We start from the raw sequence: 18798 nt of genomic DNA, 5'->3' as shown, positions 1-18798 counted from the left end.
AATTGTTGAATCACTATATTGTACACCTGAAACTAATTAACTAATGCTAATTACACTGGAATTAAAATTTAAAAAATAAATGCACACAACAGCCCATGGGCCAGAGATTATAATTTCTCCTGCACAGATGGGGAAAATAAATGCATTCAGGTTAAATAAATTATCTGTAGTGAATTGACTCTAAGGTTCCTCTCACCACCACCGCCGCCGCCACACCACCAACCACGATCCTGCTTCATGGTGTTCATGCTTTTGAATAATCCTCTCTTCTTGAGTGTGGACAGATCTGGGGCTTACTTTTTTTTTAAGATTTATTTATTTATGATAAATAGATAGATGATAGATAAAAAAGGTGATAGATAGATAGATAGATAGATAGATAGATAGATAGATAGATAGATAATAGATAGATGGATAGATGATAGATGGATAGCACAAGCCTCAGGAAGGGAAGGGGGAGAAGGAGAGAAATCCTCAAGAAGATTTCCCACAGAGCATAGAGCCTAACTCAGGGCTTGATCCCAGGATGCTGAGAGCATGACCTGAACTAAAATCAAGGGTCAGATGCTCACCTGATTGAGTCACAGGCATGCCCAGGACTTGCTTCTGACCAACAGGATATCATAGAAGTGATGAGTGCCACGTCTATAATTGTGTTGTATTATATAAATAAGACTCCATCTTGATAGCTGATTGATCTAGAGATTCTCCTTGCTGGCTCAATACAGTAAGCAGACATTTTGGAAAAGTCCAGGTGACAAGGAATTGTAGGCAATGTCCAGGGACTACAGGTGACTTCTAGGAAATCTGGGCAGCCTATAGTTGCTGAGGACACCTGATAGTAAGAAGCTGGGACCCTTAGTCTTACAGCTGCAAGGACCTGAATTCTGTCAATAACTTTAGTAAGATTAGAAGAATATTCTTCTCCAGTTGAGCCTCCAAATGAGAGCAAAACTTGGCTGACACCTTGAATGCACACTTGTGAGGCCCTGAATGAGGACTCAGCTAAACTGTACCTGGATTCTTAATCCAAGGAACTATGAGATAGTAATTTGTCTTGTTTTAGGCCACTAGCCTTATGGTGATATTTTATACAACAATAGAAAATAATACATTGTTCAACTACCAAATAGATTTTTAGTGACTTCTAATTTTCATTATTTAGTGATCTCCAATTCCACATAACAACTTACAAAGTGTTAATACAAGGCATTACTATAGAGTATCTTGACTGTGGTCCATTTTGGTTTAGTTGCTCTAACAATCTACTTGAAAGGTTGATTGTTGAGGAAAGTGCATAACAGTCATAATCTGCTTTAGTCTGATCACATAGGGATCACTGATGTCTGAGGTTTTAAAAATATCCTTATTGACTTATTTTCTTCCCATTCATACACTCCATCTACCTGTAATATTTCTCTTATTTCTACAGAGACTAAATTTAATTTCATTGTTTCATTTTTTGTATTACTAAAATTCTTCCAACCAACATCTTTCGTAAGGAGGTCTCTGAATTTTCTCAATATCCTCCACAAGACTATTCATCACATTTAAATACTTTTGTATGCACAAAATTATTCTAGAGCATTATATACTATAGGTAATGTATAAATATATATTATGTATAAAAGAGAGGAAGAGTGGTGACGTTTGTACTAACCAACCAAAAATTCACAAGTTATATATTGCAACTTATTTCTATACCTCACACAGTATTTTTCTAAGTTTGTTTCTTGCTTTGTTAATATAAATTCATTTATCCTATGGTTGTATAATTGGCAAGTTATTATAAAAGATGTTTAAGAGCATTTTTCCCAATTTATCCTTTTAATGACATTACTCTGAGTAGAGAAGGTTTCTTTGCATGAGTGCTACTCATCTTCTGCCCTAAGAAAATCTAGTTTTCTCATTTGTCAACTTTAGCTGGGAAAATCCACTGGGCCAAAATCATTAATTCAACAGATAATTCTGATAATTCTGTGACCAGTGCCTCAAGATCTGTGATTGGCCTTATCTGTATAGTGTCAGAGAAACACCAAAGTAATGATTAAATACTGCATTTAGTCTTAAATCTGCTGGCAAATTATCCAGGCAGATTCCTAACATTATTTTCTCCTGCAGAAATCCAGCTTTAACAACCTTTGACATTTCAAGAAGAGTATTTATTCTGTAGATTTTGATTATACTGAGTACAGCACTCATCATATTCATATTAATCATGACAGATTGAGAGACTGCCCTCCTAATCTTTAGGATATGCTGAGCACTGATGCTTTAGATTCCAAACTCAATTCCAAATGTCTCTGCTAAATAAAATAGTCTTCTGAGATAGTTTGAGATGTTAATTAACCACAACAATTAAATAGATTCTCTCCAAGATTGGGGGTCCATTTAAAAACAATTAGTATCATCTTAATCATTCAATAAATATAGGTGGTCTTTGTCTTGAGACCACATAGTGGAAGAAATTCCCCATTTCCAAGGTACTCATTCCACTCAACAGGAGTTGAACTGCCTGTATATCACTCATATTGTAGGTTGTCATAGTTATTATGTTAGCAAAAACTGCGCAGTGGAAACTCACCATTTGCTACTTGCTAATAAGGAGAATTTAAAATACTGTCCAAAGGGACATGGCAACTATCAGGATGCCACACTGGAAATCCCACAAAATGATCAGCATTTGAGCATTTGTTCATTCTGAAGTATAGTCCAAGTACGAGATGAATGATCCTATAGTTAGTTGCCTCAAGGGACTCCACATCTACTGTGTAACTCTTATAAGGAAAAGAGTCATCAGGTCCTTCCTTAGAGAGCTAGATGAAATTATCTCCTAAAACCAGCAATTTAATTTTTCATTCTGTTTATGTGCATCTAACATGCAGGTGTGCCTCAGTGCTCCCCCACTTGCTTCTACCAAACATTTAGAGTTCCTAATTTTCATGCTTACTAGACTTACAATCATTTCCCTTCTTCCTGTTTTATCCAAAGAATCTAGCTCATTTCATACAAAAATATATAAGGTAAGTTTGAGCTAGTTTGCTGGTATGACTCACTTCACCAAAGTATGATGAATCTTGGGTAAAATTATATAAAAAGAATCTTCATCAGCAAGGCCTGCTCTTGCACCCAGAGTATTATAGAGCTTCCTACACCCCAGGAAGACAGCCCATCTGGCTCCATTCTCCCTGATTCCTTAATGCCATTCTCCTGACAATTCATTTTTTCTTTACATTCTTTTAAGTCAAAAATGGTTTGAACTTTAGTGAGCATCAGAATCACCTGGAGGGCTTATTAAACTATAGGTTACCAGGCTCCTCCCCTAGAATTTGGGATTTACTGGGGTGGGTTAGGCCTGAGGTCTGCATAGGCAACAAATTCTCAGGTGATGCTGATGCTGCTAGTCCAAGGACCACACTTTGAGAACCACTGTTTTAGGTGATAGTTCTCAACTCTGACTGCACATTAAAACATCTGTGGACATTTCCCCCCCTTTACTGTATTTATTTGTTTCAGGTTTTTACTTAAATCCAGTTAATTAATGTACAGTACGATATTAGTTTCAGGAGAGAATTTAATGATTCATCACTTATGTATAATATCCAGTGCTCATCACAAGTGATCTCCTTAATACCCATCACCCATTTAACCCAACCCCTTGCCCACCACCCCTCTGGCAACCCTCAGTTTATTCTCTACAGTTAATAGTCTGTTTTATGATTTGCCTCCCTCTGCCACCCTGCACATATTAGACATCTCCCGTGACCCAGGAAATCAGAATTTCTTAGGAGTGGGCCCTAGGGACTGTTTTTTGTCTGCCTTTTTTTTCTTTTAGCAGCTCCCAGGGGATTCTAATATGTGACCAGGACAAGAACTGCTACAATAGGAAGAGTTGGTGCTAAAAAGAGATGCAACTGGGGGTGAGATTTAAAAAGAATGCCTTGACTCAAAACCTTTTCTAGAGATTTTATCTTTTAAGTAAGGAATGCATACCTTAATATTTTAGGAACATTAAAAATATTTCAAAAGCCATTATGTATTAGTATATGTCTCATGTCCCTGGAACTTATTGGTATTCAACAAACAATAAAGAATTATAGTAGTCATAATAACAAATCTTTCATTTCTGGTTGCTGCAATTGGGTGGCTAGAAATTTAATTATGCAATTTCTTATGGCAAGATAAATGTATCATTTTCTAGGAGAGAATAAAAATTTGCAAGGTATGAGCATACCAAGGACTTAATAAATGGTATGGAAAACTTACTATCAAGAGAGTAATTATCAGGAGACCTCAAGTGAGTAAAACCAGAGCTTCTCAGTGAATCTGAGCTGTGAATACATGTGGGCTTGGGAATAACCCTTAATTCCTGCAAATAGACAATGGAATCTTTCCTATTTTTTTTCTAAGATACGTGATTTCAAATACAGACCTTGTCTGAAATTTTTAATACTCTGTCAAAGTTAAAAGCAATGCACTGGATTCGCACTCCACAAGACCATGGGGATTCTCTGGGTGGAATTCAGGTGACTGTGACCTGTTTGCAGGCAGGTCAGGTTTGTTTTCCTATGGCCTAGCACAGTACTGAGCATGCAATAGGTGTTCCACAAACATTCACCAAATTTAACTGAAAATTGTTGCTCTATTTCAGAGGAAATAAATGTGCTTTTAAAGAATTTCCCTTTTTAATTTAAATTTTCTTTGTAACAACGTAATGGGTACACATAGCTTAAAAAGTCATAATTTAGAACAAAAATGAACAGTTATTTGTCTCATTCTTCCTCACTGCCCCCCCCCCCCATTTCTGCTCCCCAGACGCAACCATTTTCTGGTCTGCCAGCCATTTCCTCTGAGGTTTCTATCCATATTTGTACATCAAAGTCCCTAAAAAATTATCTTGACAGAAAACTGATTATATATTTTGATTAAAAAAATTTTTAAAGCAGAGTTTGATGGAAACTCTTTGGGCAGGTGGCAACTGCCCAAATGAATTCAGTCAAATGCGTTTCTTAAGGGCTTGAGTACTTGGGTTGTACAAGAACAAGGTCAGTTGCAGAGAAGTTAGTCATGGGGTGGTTTAGATAGAAGTTAGCAGGGGGTCTAGGCAGGGACTGGGGGAGATTTATAAACTCACGCATATCTGGGGTCACAATTTGGTACCCGAGGCAAGGCTAGTTGTTGAAACAGTGTGTGATGTATCTTTCCAGAGCACATGAGTCCCCATGAGCTGCTGTTAAAAGAACTCTTGAAGATGTTGACATTGAAAGTGCAAACGATAAGACGTTAGAAACAGATCCAAATTTAGAAATTAGCCAAGGCACAGAAAAGATGCTTGTTTCCTACTGTAAGTTCTACAACAGTAAGGCAAGCACTGTTCAAAGTACTCTTGATAACAAAGGAAATAAACCAGAAAATGTTTTCAATTTATAATTCCATATTTATAATGTTGGCCACAACATTATGATTATTTCTTGTCTGTGCTTTAGTATTTTTCACTCTTTGTAAAGAAACATTAAAACAAGTTAAATGGTTTTAAAAAATTGCTTTGAAGTTTCAGCTTGCATGGCCATTTTTATGGTGCTACACTATTGTGCAAAGCAAGGACTATCTGTAAATGAAATTGAGAAATGTGTTTCCTCTCTTTTCCCTATACCTGCCTGCCCTCTGCTGGAGGTGCCAAAAATTAGTGACATTGTCCAAAGACAAACTACACACAGTTGTTCTCCAACTTTTATTCTCCCCTGATCTACTCTTGGCTGCCACTCTTGAGGGATGCAGAGCATTCCCATCAGAAGCAAGTCCAACTTGTTCTACTTCTTTGTTGGATTAGTTGTTACATCCAAATTATGGAGAAGACTGGTGCCATTAAGCAATCACAATCATGTAACTAAATTCTCTTAATTTAATTCTGGGCTTGGAGTGTAACCTGATAAAGTCTATTGTTGGAAGAGATGTTGGAAGTCAACTATTTTTACTTATGCTTCTACTGCATAACTAAAAATTTTTCCTACATTGTAAAGGTAAGCTCAGAGATGATCACCTTTAAGCTTAGACTGGATTTTTGACTTATGCCAAATTTTGCTTGACCTTTTCTTCTCTCATTCAATTTCTGTAATTGTCCTCTCAGCCTCGACAATTACTCCCAGAAATATTAATAATATTAAGAGTGACTTAAAAATATCTCCTGTGACTGAGATTAAGAACTGTATAACCTTTCGGTTTCTTTTCAGAACTTCCAGATCCACTTCCAGACTCTGAGTTCCAAGATACTACATTAATCTCCTCTTTTACCCCCAATCGTACCTATACCCCATGCTCCACAGTTCATGCTCCCACCGAAGATTATGTCACTTCTCTGCCTAATGATTCAGCACAGGCTAGGTCCACAGGGAAAGCTAAATGTGCAAATAAAATAATATATTTCATATCCTTAATGGAGAAACTGTAGTTAGTGCCACTCGGTAATGAGAACAGGAATTGAGGTCCAGGCAATCTATGTATCTATAAACTTCTAGAATTCTGTTAAGAGCTCTTGGCTTAAAAGGAGGGGAAGAGATTACAGAAGATTTAGACAGATGAAATTTTAAAATTCTTCATCTGCCTATCTCATATTTTGTTGTTGTCAGTAGTTTACATATAACTCAGTATACAATGTGGCTTACTATTCCATAGTTGTTTTTTTTTTCTTGTAAGAATTCCACTCACATCTCTGATCACAAGGAAAGTTATTATCATGCCCATTTTATATTCGGCAAAATGAAGACAAATGGAGAAATGAAAAGAATGTCTGATTTTACAATAGATCCAGGCACAGAATACTAGAGCCACTGATTTGTTTCACTTCATTAGAGTAATGATTTTCTCTCTCTTTCTTTCTCTTCCATCCTTCCTTTTCTCTTTCTTTTCTTTCTTCCTCTCTTTCTTTTTTCTTCTCTCCCTCTTTTGTTTGTATACTCCTTAAAATAATTTTTAAAAATGATGTGACATCTCACACACTCCCATGTTAATGTCTGAAATTGTTGTAAATTTAAATAATAGCAAAGAATATAATCTTGTAAATATCGATATTTTAACAAAAACCTATTACATTACTCTTTGGTGTATATAATAAAATTACCAGAGTGATTTTATATGAACTGTACTACTTTTAAAAACATATGAACATGTCATTTGTGATAACATGGATAGATCTTGCGAGCATTATGCTAAGCAAACTAAATCAGAGAAAAACAAATAGTGTGTGATGTCATAGATACAGAACACAGATTGGATGCCCAGGTGGGGGGTAGGAGTTAGGGGATGGGGAATAGGGGCAGTGGCAAAATGAGTGAAAGTGGTCAAAAGGAACACATTTCTAGTTCTAAAATAAATAAGTCATGGGAATGTAATGTACAGCTGGACAACATAATGAGATTATATTGCATAAAAGTTCCTAAAAGAGTAGATCTTAAAAGTGCTAATCACAAGAACAAAAATTTATAATATGTGGTGACAGATGTTAACTAGATTTATTATAGTGATCATTATTGCAATATATACATATATCAAATCATTACGTTGTACAACTGAAACTAATGTTATTTGTCAATTTTATGTCAATATAAAAAAACCATGAGCAATCTTTTTTCTAACTTTAGGAAATTTACTTTGTTCTTTTCTACTTGAACTTGAATTTTCACTTTACCTACAGAATTCTGCTGTTTATATTTGAAAGTTTAAAAAAATTAATCATCATGTTTTTCTGCAACAATATCTATATTTTGAAACTTAAAATATGCTTCCTGTATTGATAAAGCTGAGTGTTAAATTTTTATTCTAGATTTAAGTTATCATCACAGTTATTAGATACAACTGAACATAACATAAATGCATTATTAAATTTAATAATTACTAAACATATTAAATAAAGTGTTACTAGAATTATGTCTCTTAATGATGTGGATCTCCTTTTTCCTCTTTCAATTAGTGCATGTATCAATAGATATTTATTACTTGTATTGCTAGAATGTGACTGGATTCTGTGGAACTTGACAGCAAAAATATTTTGCTAGCTATTTTTATGTATAGGGCTTTCAAAAGTTGTATTAATGACTATTTACTGTAAAATCCACAAACCATTCTTATTAAGCTAATATACATCTAAGAAGTACATCACAGAATAAACTGGTAGAAAATGGTTGACCAATGAAAACAAGCAGGAAATTAAATGCAGCCAAATAAAAAATGAATATAAATTTTCCTTAAGTAATTATCTTTATGAGTTAATTATAAATTTTCTCTTATGCATCCTAATGAATGTATAAGAAAATATAAAATACTAACTCAGTTGTAGTACACATCTCTTAATTCTTGAAAATGTAATATTGATCAGCATAAATACTTGGGGGAATTTTTATCTCCTCTTTCTTGAAATTACACAGCTAAGACACAGAACACTGCTTTGATCAAGGTAGCTTCCCTAGAAGCACTTGTACCCTGGGAATTCCAAATGAGTGAGGGATTTGCCTTTATTAAGTAGGGTAAAGGTGACTGGGAATGAGAAGCTGGGAAAAAGCCTGGGCACAGTGCCTTGATCAAGCACATGTTCTCAGGCAGGTCAGATTTAATATGGAATCTGAGGACCTGGAAAACAATTAAACAAGTAGGTTGGCCTAATCTTCTAATTTAATAAACTATTTTCTTGTTTACTAGAATTAATATAAATATAAACCCACACAGCTGCCCTATCAACCCCAATTTGAAGAGACCTCTGAGACCCACAATATACGTTATCTAAACTTTTTTAGAAAGCCCAGGGACACAAAGCCTTGCTGGGCTGTTCTGTGAGAGACCTTCACATAAGCTTGAAACGTTATGTGGCAACTGTTTTCCTAATGGAACTACAACCTTTCTGACTGGATACTGAATCAGTAGGGTAGTATACTGGGCAAACAAAACATGGTGGAAGACTATTCAGTGCTTTTAATACCTTCCCATCTTTGAGTGAAAGTCTATTTCCATAAGGAAAGAAATGAAAGTTGTTATATGTGAACTGGCTGCCCAACAAGTGGTATAATAAAAACCAGAATGTAATGAAACAACTAGACAAGATCACAATCATCTCAAAAATGTATCTGTTTTAAGAAGTTTCAAAGGGCTGGATTTCACTGGTTAAAAATGGATTCTTTTTAGTAATCTAGAGATGAAATAAAATCATCATGCTATTTTTCTAAGGCATTTAATAAATGCGTACATTACAATCTAAAGTATCATAATTATGATTGAAAATTTTTAAGGGACTAGAAAATATTTCATTATATTTTAATGATTTATTTATTTTTAAAGATTTTATTTTAGAGAGACAGAGAGAGTGTGTGTGTGTATAGGTGGTGGGGGAGGAACAGCGAAAGAGGGACAAGTAGACTCCATGCTGAGAACAGAGCTCAATATGGGACTTAATCCGAGGACCCTGAGATCAAGACCTGAGCCAAAATCAAGGGTTGGACACTTAACTGACTGAACCACCCACATGCCCCTGACTTTATCCTCTATTTTAAAATTGCCACAAATTTATAAAGCATTTATAATAAAAAAATTCAATCCAATAGCAAAAGTGAATAAAATTGAAAACCTGCCTTTGAGATTTAGGTAACGTAGTTATATAGATGGCATGCTTGTTAATAAAAAGATGGTGGGACTATGTAAGAAATAAGGCTTTGATTTTTTAAAATGTTTCCTTGGCCTACACATTCACATTCATTTTTGTCAGTCTACCCATTTCAGCATGTGTGGTTAAAATATACACTGATTATTAAACTATCTAATTAGGTTGGCCTAGTCTTCTAACTTAATAAACTATTTTCTTATTACTAGGATCAATATATATGTGTATGAGTTCAAAGAGTGTTTTTCAATTTACTCATACCTGTGACAATGTTAAAAGGGCTTTTATTTGCATTTAGCAGCTGAATAAATATAAAATACAGAGGTAGAAATAGACATCAAATAAACTGTGTTCTGAGTCTAGATAGCTAATCTGGTATTTTCATGTTGCTAAGGAGTTTCCCCTTAGTTGGAACAACACTTTATCAATGTTTTCTGTTCCTCTAAATTCTATGAAATAATTCTTTATAATTCAATAAAGTTACAACCTGAGTTAGAGTTGGCACACTTGTATTTATTTATAAATGCCGATATGCAGAGATCCCTGCCTCTGACAGCCAGCCTCCAAGATGGCATCAATAGTCCCTACCTCCTGAAATTCACAACTTGTGGAGTTACCTCCTACCTTGTACCAGGGTTGGCCAACAGAATATGGTAAAAATTATAGTATGTTATTTCTGAGACTATGTTATAAAAGACGCGGCTTGAGCACCCTCTCATCACTCAATCTAGGGGAAGCTCTGCTGTGAGGGGCCCATGTATTGTTGAATTAATTAATGCTGTGCTCCTGTGAGTTTGGAAGTGGATCCTCAAGTTCAAGTAGGGTCTTGAGATGGCTGCAGTCTAGCTGGACTGCATTCTTATGGGTAACCTTGAGCCAGAAACACCTGGCGTTTTTTTAAGAGTATACTAGAGGATTGAAAAGAAATTGTATCACAGAGTCCCTGTCTCATTTATCGTATCCTGCAGTTGCTTATTATATTTTAGTGTAACAGTTTGATGTTTTTTAGTGTACAGTTCTATGAATTTGGACAAAAGCATAAAGCGGTATAACTACCACTACATTCAAGATACAGAATGAGTCTATCCCCCAAACAGTTTCTTTTGTACTCAAGACCTCCATGTACCCCCAGCCTAGCACCCACTGATTTGTTTTCTGTCTTTATACTTTGGCCTTTTCCAGAATGTCCTATAAAGAGAATATAGAGAGCTGTAGACAGCTCTTTTGGTTTTCTCCTTTTACTTATCATAATGCATTTGATATTAATCCAGCTTGCTGGGTGTATCAGTAGCTTTTTCTTTTACTGCTGAGTAGTATTCCACTGTATGAATATGCCACACTACGTTTATCCATTCAACAATTGAAAGACGGGATCCCTGGGTGGCGCAGCGGTTTGGCGCCTGCCTTTGGCCCAGGGCGCGATCCTGGAGACCCTGGATCGAATCCCACATCGGGCTCCCGGTGCATGGAGCCTGCTTCTCCCTCTGCCTGTGTCTCTGCCTCTCTCTCTCTCTCTATCATAAATAAATAAATAAAAATTAAAAAAAAAAGAAAAAAAAACAATTGAAAGACAATGGGTTGTTTCCAGCTTTTGGTAGTCATGAATAAAGTCACTATAAATATTCACATATAGGTTTGGCGGTTAATATTGCAAGTATGTATTTATTTTTTAAAACCCATCAGCTGTATTCTAAAGTGGCTGTATCATTTTCTATTACCATCAGCAATGTCTGAAAGTTCCATTTGTTCTACATTCTGACCAGCATGTGGTAGAGTTGGGTCTTTTTTTTTTTTTTAAGATTTTATTTATTTATTCATGAGAGACACAGAGAGAGGCAGAGACACAGGCAGAGGGAGAAGCAGGCTCCACGCAGGGAGCCTGACGTGGGACTCGATCCCAGGTCTCCAGGATCACGCCCTGGGCTGAAGGCGGCACTAAACTGCTGAGCCACCCGGGCTGCCAGAGTTGGGTCTTTTTAATTTTAAACATTCTGATAGGTATGTAATAGCATCTCAGTGGGTTTTAATTTGGTGTCAGATTTAAGAAATCCTTATTTATCTCTGTTTCCATCTTATTTCCTGAATTCCCATTAGATGTTTTCTTACTGTTTCCATCTTTCCTCTGAAATTCCATACCGGTTCATGCATATTGTCTACCTTCTATAAGAACATTTTGCACATAAATAATAGTTTAAATTACCTATCTGATAGTTGTCTGAGTCATCTCTGGGTCTAGTTCTATTGATTGCTTTCTCATGACAGTGGGCTGTTTTCCCTTGTTTTCTTATTTGTCTCATCATTTTTTATTGAACCTCAGACATTATATGTAGGATACTAGTGACTCAGATAAATGGCATTTTTTGCCCAGAAATGGACATACCTCTTCTTATGCTAGGCTTTGTGTGAGTTTGAGCTGTTTGAGTTTGGGTTTTGTCGCTATGGTTAGCTTCTGTGGACAACTGGCTTCAAAGTCATATAATAATAGCTGTACTTAGATTGGGCCTTGGGTACCAGGGGGTTTTTCTCTATGTTGCTGTTCTACCCTCAGCTTTTAGCTCTCCCTTGTGTACCTGCACTACAAAGGTGACTTTCTCTACATTCTTGCCTATTCCCAAGGAGGAGACTGCTGTTGCTTGCTACTTGGTGTTGCTGCGTCAACCTCAGTCTTCTTGTATTTCTGAGAAATATACGGTTTAAGTGATCCTGCCTTTCTTTTCCATGGCAGCCAAACTATCTTGTATCTTTGGCAAGCCTTGTGTGGAACTTTCATGCATCTTTCCAAGTGGTAGGACACTTCTGATGGTATTGGTGTAGGATGCTGAGCCCAGAACCGTTCTCTGCCTCTCTAACAATAAAAAGTTCTTTTTTTTTTATAAATTAATTTTTATTGGTGTTCAATTTACCAACATACAGAATAATACCCAGTGCTCATCCTGTCAAGTGCCCCCCTCAGTGCCCGTCACCCATTCACCCCCACCCCCCGTCCTCCTCCCCTTCTACCACCACTAGTTCATTTCCCAGAGTTAGGAGTCTTTATGTTCTGTCTCCCTTTCTGATATTTCCCACACATTTCTTCTCCCTTCCCTTATATTCCCTTTCACTATTATTTATATTCCCCAAATGAATGAGAACATATAATGTTTGTCCTTCTCCGACTGACTTACTTCACTCAGCATAATACCCTCCAGTTCCATCCACGTTTAACTCTTACTCTAGTTGTAGTGAGTCTTCATCTTGCCCTGAGGGTACAGAATTTCTGCCCCTTCCCCAGTGACTCAAGGCATTTTCTCTTCAGAAAAGCATTTAAGTGGGACTTTGTGACTTTCCCACAGCAACTGTACTCCCCTCCTCCAGTCTTGTACCACCGAGGAAGACTCACTCTGATTCTCTGCCCTGACTTTAGTCTTTCTCACAAGCACCAGTGTAGAAAAGCTTTTAAGTGTGAACTCCCCTTGTGTCTATGGCTCCCAGAGGATCCATACTGTTCATTAAATCAAAGTCAGCTTGCCACAATTTGTTAGGAATTTTAGCTTAATTCTTATGTGTTTGTATGGCAATCAGCATCTCTTCTTCCTATTCTCTGACAAAGGGGAGCCAGAATTTGTATCCTATATTCTTAGAGAGGCCTTGGATTCTAGGCTACCTGGTTGTGCTATGGCTTCAGCTTTCTGATGGATTCAAGAAAAATATTATTTTTATATTTTATCTGTAGTTTTTCTTATTTCTAGAATGGGAATAATATTTTTGTTTGTTTTCTATATACTAGGTAGAAATGAAATTCTTACTGTATTTATCTTGAAGATAAATACAGTAAGAATTTTAGAGACTAAAATTCATTGAAATTTTCACTAATGCATTGAAACTAATAACTTTCACATTTCATCTTCAATTTCATCTTCACATTTGGCTGAGCCATATAGACTAGAAATATTAAAAGGCTCAGACAAATATTATGACTGGCATACTGCTAGGTATACTCTAGCACTATTACTGTTCCTCTGTCCTATAAGAATCCGTGGAGCTTCAAGGAAAAGTTCCTCTTTGTGGGCAGAGATGGCTGGCTGGCCACCAAGCATTTATGCCCCCTTCTATAGTGCAGTGCCATTGGGAAGAATTTGCCCTGTCATGAGCTATATTTTCCTTCCCAACTTAGTTAAATACAGCCATGTAACTATATTTTAGCCAATAGAATATTGCAGAATTGCTGTAAGCCACTTTCAGGCTTGACTAATCAAAGCTCCTCCATGCTCTTTTTTTCCTATACCAGCTAGACACAAATGCCCACAGTGATTTGGGAAGTCAGATGTTTTAGATGGCAGAGGCTCCATCAGCCTCTGTCCCTAATAACTGTGTAGAATGGAGTTCACATCCTTCCATCCCCACAACCTGGAACCAACTGGATTATTTCATAAGCAAGAAATGAACTTCTACTTTGTTTCAGCTGTTATATACATTGAGTTCCAACTTATCACAGCAACTAGCTAACCCTAACTAACACATTCTCCTTTCCGTTCCTTGTCCGATTACCTGGTCAAATGCTCTGAATATGAGATTTTTTTAAACTAGGTTTACAAGTTAACTGTAGGTCATTCATAAGAAGCATTTTTCTAGGTCCTTATCATTCACGTGCAAGTGAAGGTGAGAAGTTAAAACCTGGATGAGATTTAGAAAAATACTTTTATTTCTCTTCAGTGTTATAAATATTTTATGTGATGTAGTGATCCAAATTATTATCAGCAGTTGCCTATAAGGAAGGCTGTGTTGGAAAATTTTCTGAGGCAGTGTCCAGGCTAATAGAAAAGAACACTGTGATTAATTGGCAATAACTGTCATGGACAAATAAGGTTAAGAGTGATGGCCCAGGTTCAAAAAACTTCGTCATCCCTGGGGTTAAGCCAATATCCATGGATGCATTCAGTAGGCTGTTCCTAGAAATATAACCCAGATTTTTAAGCCTCAAGTTAAGAGGCACTTACCATTCAGGCAACATCGTTGCCATAGCTTTTGTTTATATGAATTGTGTGGTTTTCTGGCAGCCTGGTTAGGCAAAGTTATAAATGAAATTTAGATTTCCCTCTGCCTAGATTCTGCTTGTTTAGTTTAGAAATTAGGTATTTTCAGGACTCAGAATTTCTAGTAAGACAATTTTGAAGGCATACTGCTCCCAGCTGAGAAGTGGCAAAGCAAATGGTTTTATTTTCTAAAATTGCAACCCAGTATCTTTAATTCTATGACCAAGCATCTCTCAGTTTGGCTTATAGACTGGCCTAAAATAGAAGGAAACAAAGAATAGGAAACATTCCCTAGTCAAGCTGTAAGTAGTTAAAAAGCAGACAGATCCCTAATTTCTGCTGTGGGAATTAGAAATTACTAATGGGGCTATCAAGTACTTGGATATTCTAAGCTATCTGCTCTTACTTAGTTTTCTAGATGACAAAATACACATATCTGAGTCCAACTAATGCTGCCTACCCCCAAAATACCAGCTTAATCTGTTAAAAAAAACACATTAAAGATTTTCTATTTTCATAGGCTTTGAAAATTTTGGCAGTATGGGAAAGAGTAATCTTTCAACAGAATAAGATTGATGTTAGCCAAGAAATTCAGGCAATTTCTAATTATGAGGAAACATCAGACACACCTAAATTGAAGGATATTCAGCAAAATAACTGGCCTAGAGTTTTTTAAAAATGTCAGTGTCATGAAGGAATTGGAAGAAAAAACACTGTTAAGAGGTTAAGATCAAAAGAGACTATAAAGGTATAACAGCTAAATGCAATGTGTGATCTTTGAATCTTGGATAAAGCAGAACAAAGACATAAAAGATTTTTTTTTTGGTCTATTGGAGAAATCTGAACATAAACTTTATATTAGATAATAGAATTGTATCAATGTTATAACTTTACTGTAGGTTTGAAAATTTCAAACTAAAAAGTTAAGGAAAATAAATGGACTAGGAAAAATTTAGATAATTTATATTTAACTTCTATTTTTATCAAATTTAGTGTCTGATGGCAATGGGTAATTTTAGATGTTTTAAGTTATAAAAACATAGAAAATTTGGGGATTAGGGACAGAATTTACCCATTACCCTATCATTTCTAATGCAGATATTATACTTTTTTCTTCCTTCATGTTTTCCTATGTACATACATAAATGACATCACACTGCAACAATTTTCATTTAGTTTTCTACCTAATATTATACCCTAAGCATTTCCTATAATATATGTTAAGCACTCACAAACAACCACTTTTAATAATTTCTTCGTATTCTTTTGAGGAAATTCATATTTTAACAATTCTACAATTTAGCTTTCTAATAAGTAATCTTCAGAGAGTGTTTTTTCATGTAGCTTTTTCCAGATAGTGGATTCTAATCTTGGCATAGATTTTCACATATGTGATTGCCAGATCAAATGACCATTTTGGAGGACTAGAAACACTCTGCCATGATTCGTTCTTTTAAGCTCCTAGTGAGATAGTGAGGACTTAATGAAAGTGACCCATTTCAAACAGTTACATTTCTTTGGGTCTGAATATTTTTAGATTCTTTTTAATGATTTTTTAAATTTTTATTTATTCATAATAGGCACACAGTGAGAGAGAGAGAGAGGCAGAGACACAGGCAGAGGGAGAAGCAGGCTCCATGCACCGGGAGCCCGACGTGGGATTCGATCCCGGATCTCCAGGATCGCGCCCTGGGCCAAAGGCAGGCGCCAAACCGCTGCGCCACCCAGGGATCCCTGAATATTTTTAGATTCTTAACACCTCTTCCTTGCTTTGTCCCTGTCAACTACTTGGGGGACCTTGGGTCTCTTTTGGCCACCATCTATTTGTTTAGATGAATTCTTTTCTTTTCTCTTCTTTTCTTTTCTTTTTTCTTTTCTTTCTTTTCTTTCTTTTCTTTTCTCTTTCTTTCTTTCTTCTTTCTTTCTTCATTCTTTCCTTTCTAAGATTTTATTTATTTATTCATGAGAGACAGAGAGAGAGAGAGAGAGAGAGAGAGAGAGACAGAGAGAGGCAGAGACACAGGCAGAGGGAGAAGGAGGCTTCATGCAGAGAGCCCAATACAGGACTTGATCCCAGGACTCCAGGATCATGCCCTGGGCCGAAGGCAGAGGCTCAACCACTGAGTCACTCACGTGTCCCTCTTTCTATTTGAGAGAGAGAGAGAGAGAGTGAGCATGAGTGGGAGGGAGGAGCAGAGGGAGAAGTGGGAAAAGCAGATTCCTTGCTGAGCAGGGAGCCTGATGTGGGCCTTGATTCCTGGACCCTGAGATCATGACCTGAGCCAAAGGCAGATGCTTGACCAATTGAGCCTCCTAGGTACCCCTAGATGAGTTCTTTCAAACTGAGATCCTGGGCACCAACAGGTCAGTGAGAGTGGTAGGGGGTCCTTACTCTTTTCAACATTTCACCAACCTAACAGAAATCATACATTTATTCACAATGTGGCACATGTGAGTGAGCTTACAAGTACAGTCTGTCCCCAGTCCAGCCTTTCTATGACCAAAACCCTGGCCAAGGGCTCAACTGCAAGCTGAGTGCCTGAGCCAGAACCCAACCATGCTGCTCTCAGGTTCCTGACCCTGAGATTTTGTGAGATAATAATGACTTGTTGTTTTTAGCTGTCAAGGTATAGAGTAAGTTGTCACATAGTAATAGATTAACTAATACAGATTTTGGAAATGGGATGTGGCCTTAACAAAAACAAGGAATGTGGACAAAAGACCTGAACAAGCACTTCATAAAAGAAAATGTCTAAGTGATTAATGAGCATGTGAAAAGGAGCTCGTTATTAGTCATCAGAAAAATGCATATTAAAACCACAGTGAAATACCACTACACACACACACACACACACACACACACGCCAGAAAGGCTAAAATTAAACAAACTGACAATTCCAAGTGTTGATGAGGATGTAAAGTAAGTGGGATTCTCATACATCGTTGGCAGGAGTATAAAATGGTGCAACCACTTCAAAAAACTAATAAAATTAAAATAAACTTACCCCTATTGATCCAGGAAGTACAGTCCTAGATTTACACCAAAAGAAATGTCCAAGAAGAGTACATAGATGTTCTTAGCAGCTTCATTAATTATATGCCTAACCTGCAAATAACCAGGAAAATAGGTAAACAAATTGTCATCTAGGCAATGGAATATTATACAGTAACAAAAACAGGTGAAGCATCTCTATACCAACTTGGATGAATCTCAAAAGCATCATTTTAAGCAAAAGCAGTCTATACTGCATGATTCCATTTACATGATCTTCAAAATCAGGTAAAACCAATTTGTAGTGATAAAAGGGCGTACTGGTTACCCCAGGATTATTAAATTGCATTGGAAGATAGGAGAGGACTCTTGGGGGTGATAGAAACGTTCCTTATTTTGACCTCAGCCCTAAGAGCAGCCCCATGAAGGTGGAGGGTGGGGTTGGGGCTGGGGCCTGGCCCCTCCTGCCGACAGCCATGGGAAGGAACCGTCCTGAAAGTGGGTCTTCTACCCCACACCCGCTTTCAGTTAAGTTACCTGAAGCTTTGGCTCTCATCCTGCCTGAAACATCCAGAGGCTCTGAGACAGCACTGCCCAGGTGTGGACCGGGATGCCGCTGCCTCACAGCACCCAATTGGATGTGTAAATGGTGCCTCCTGGTGGTAGAGGTGTGTATTTTGGGGATCACAGGCGTGATGGCTGGAGTTCCAACAGCCCAATTGGATCACAACTTATGGACTGAAGAGGACAGCAATAATATGAAAGGAGACTGAGTCCCCCTGATGATGAAGCACCACATTAGCCCTGGGTACCCTGTCTCTAGATCCCATTTTTGTAAAAGCAAATTAAACTTCTATCTTGTTTAAGGTTAAAAAAAAACGGTGGGGTCACACTGGGCAATACATATATGTTTAGCAAATGAGGGTTGCTATGACAAAATACCAGAGACTGGGTGGCTTATAAACAATGGAAACTTATTTCTCACAGTTCTGGAGGCTGAAAGTCTGAGATCAGTGTGCCAGCATGGTGATGGCCCTCTAGCAAATGGCAGACGTCCTGTGTCTTCACATGGCAGAAAGAGGCAAGGGAGCTCTTGGGTGTCTTTTATAATATATTTACCTTCATGAGTTAATCGCCTCCCAAAGACCCCA

At 37.1% G+C, this 18798-nt stretch overlaps 1 long non-coding RNA gene across 50 annotated transcripts in view; it reads right to left on the bottom strand.

Annotated features, from left to right (window-relative positions):
- LOC144304499 (uncharacterized) overlaps positions 1-18798 on the bottom strand; it is a 213731-nt gene that overhangs the window by 169042 nt on the left and 25891 nt on the right. For all 50 annotated transcript variants that reach the window (XR_013371421.1, XR_013371408.1, XR_013371435.1 and 47 more), the window contains one exon: positions 17661-17761. This is a non-coding gene — a long non-coding RNA (uncharacterized LOC144304499). The remainder of the gene's footprint in view (positions 1-17660; positions 17762-18798) is intronic.

Source organism: Canis aureus, chromosome 34 (assembly GCF_053574225.1).
Source record: "Canis aureus isolate CA01 chromosome 34, VMU_Caureus_v.1.0, whole genome shotgun sequence".
Classification (NCBI taxonomy): Eukaryota; Metazoa; Chordata; class Mammalia; order Carnivora; family Canidae; genus Canis; species Canis aureus.
The sequence above is the reverse complement of the archived record's forward strand: the minus strand, read 5'-3'. Positions and strand labels throughout refer to the sequence as shown.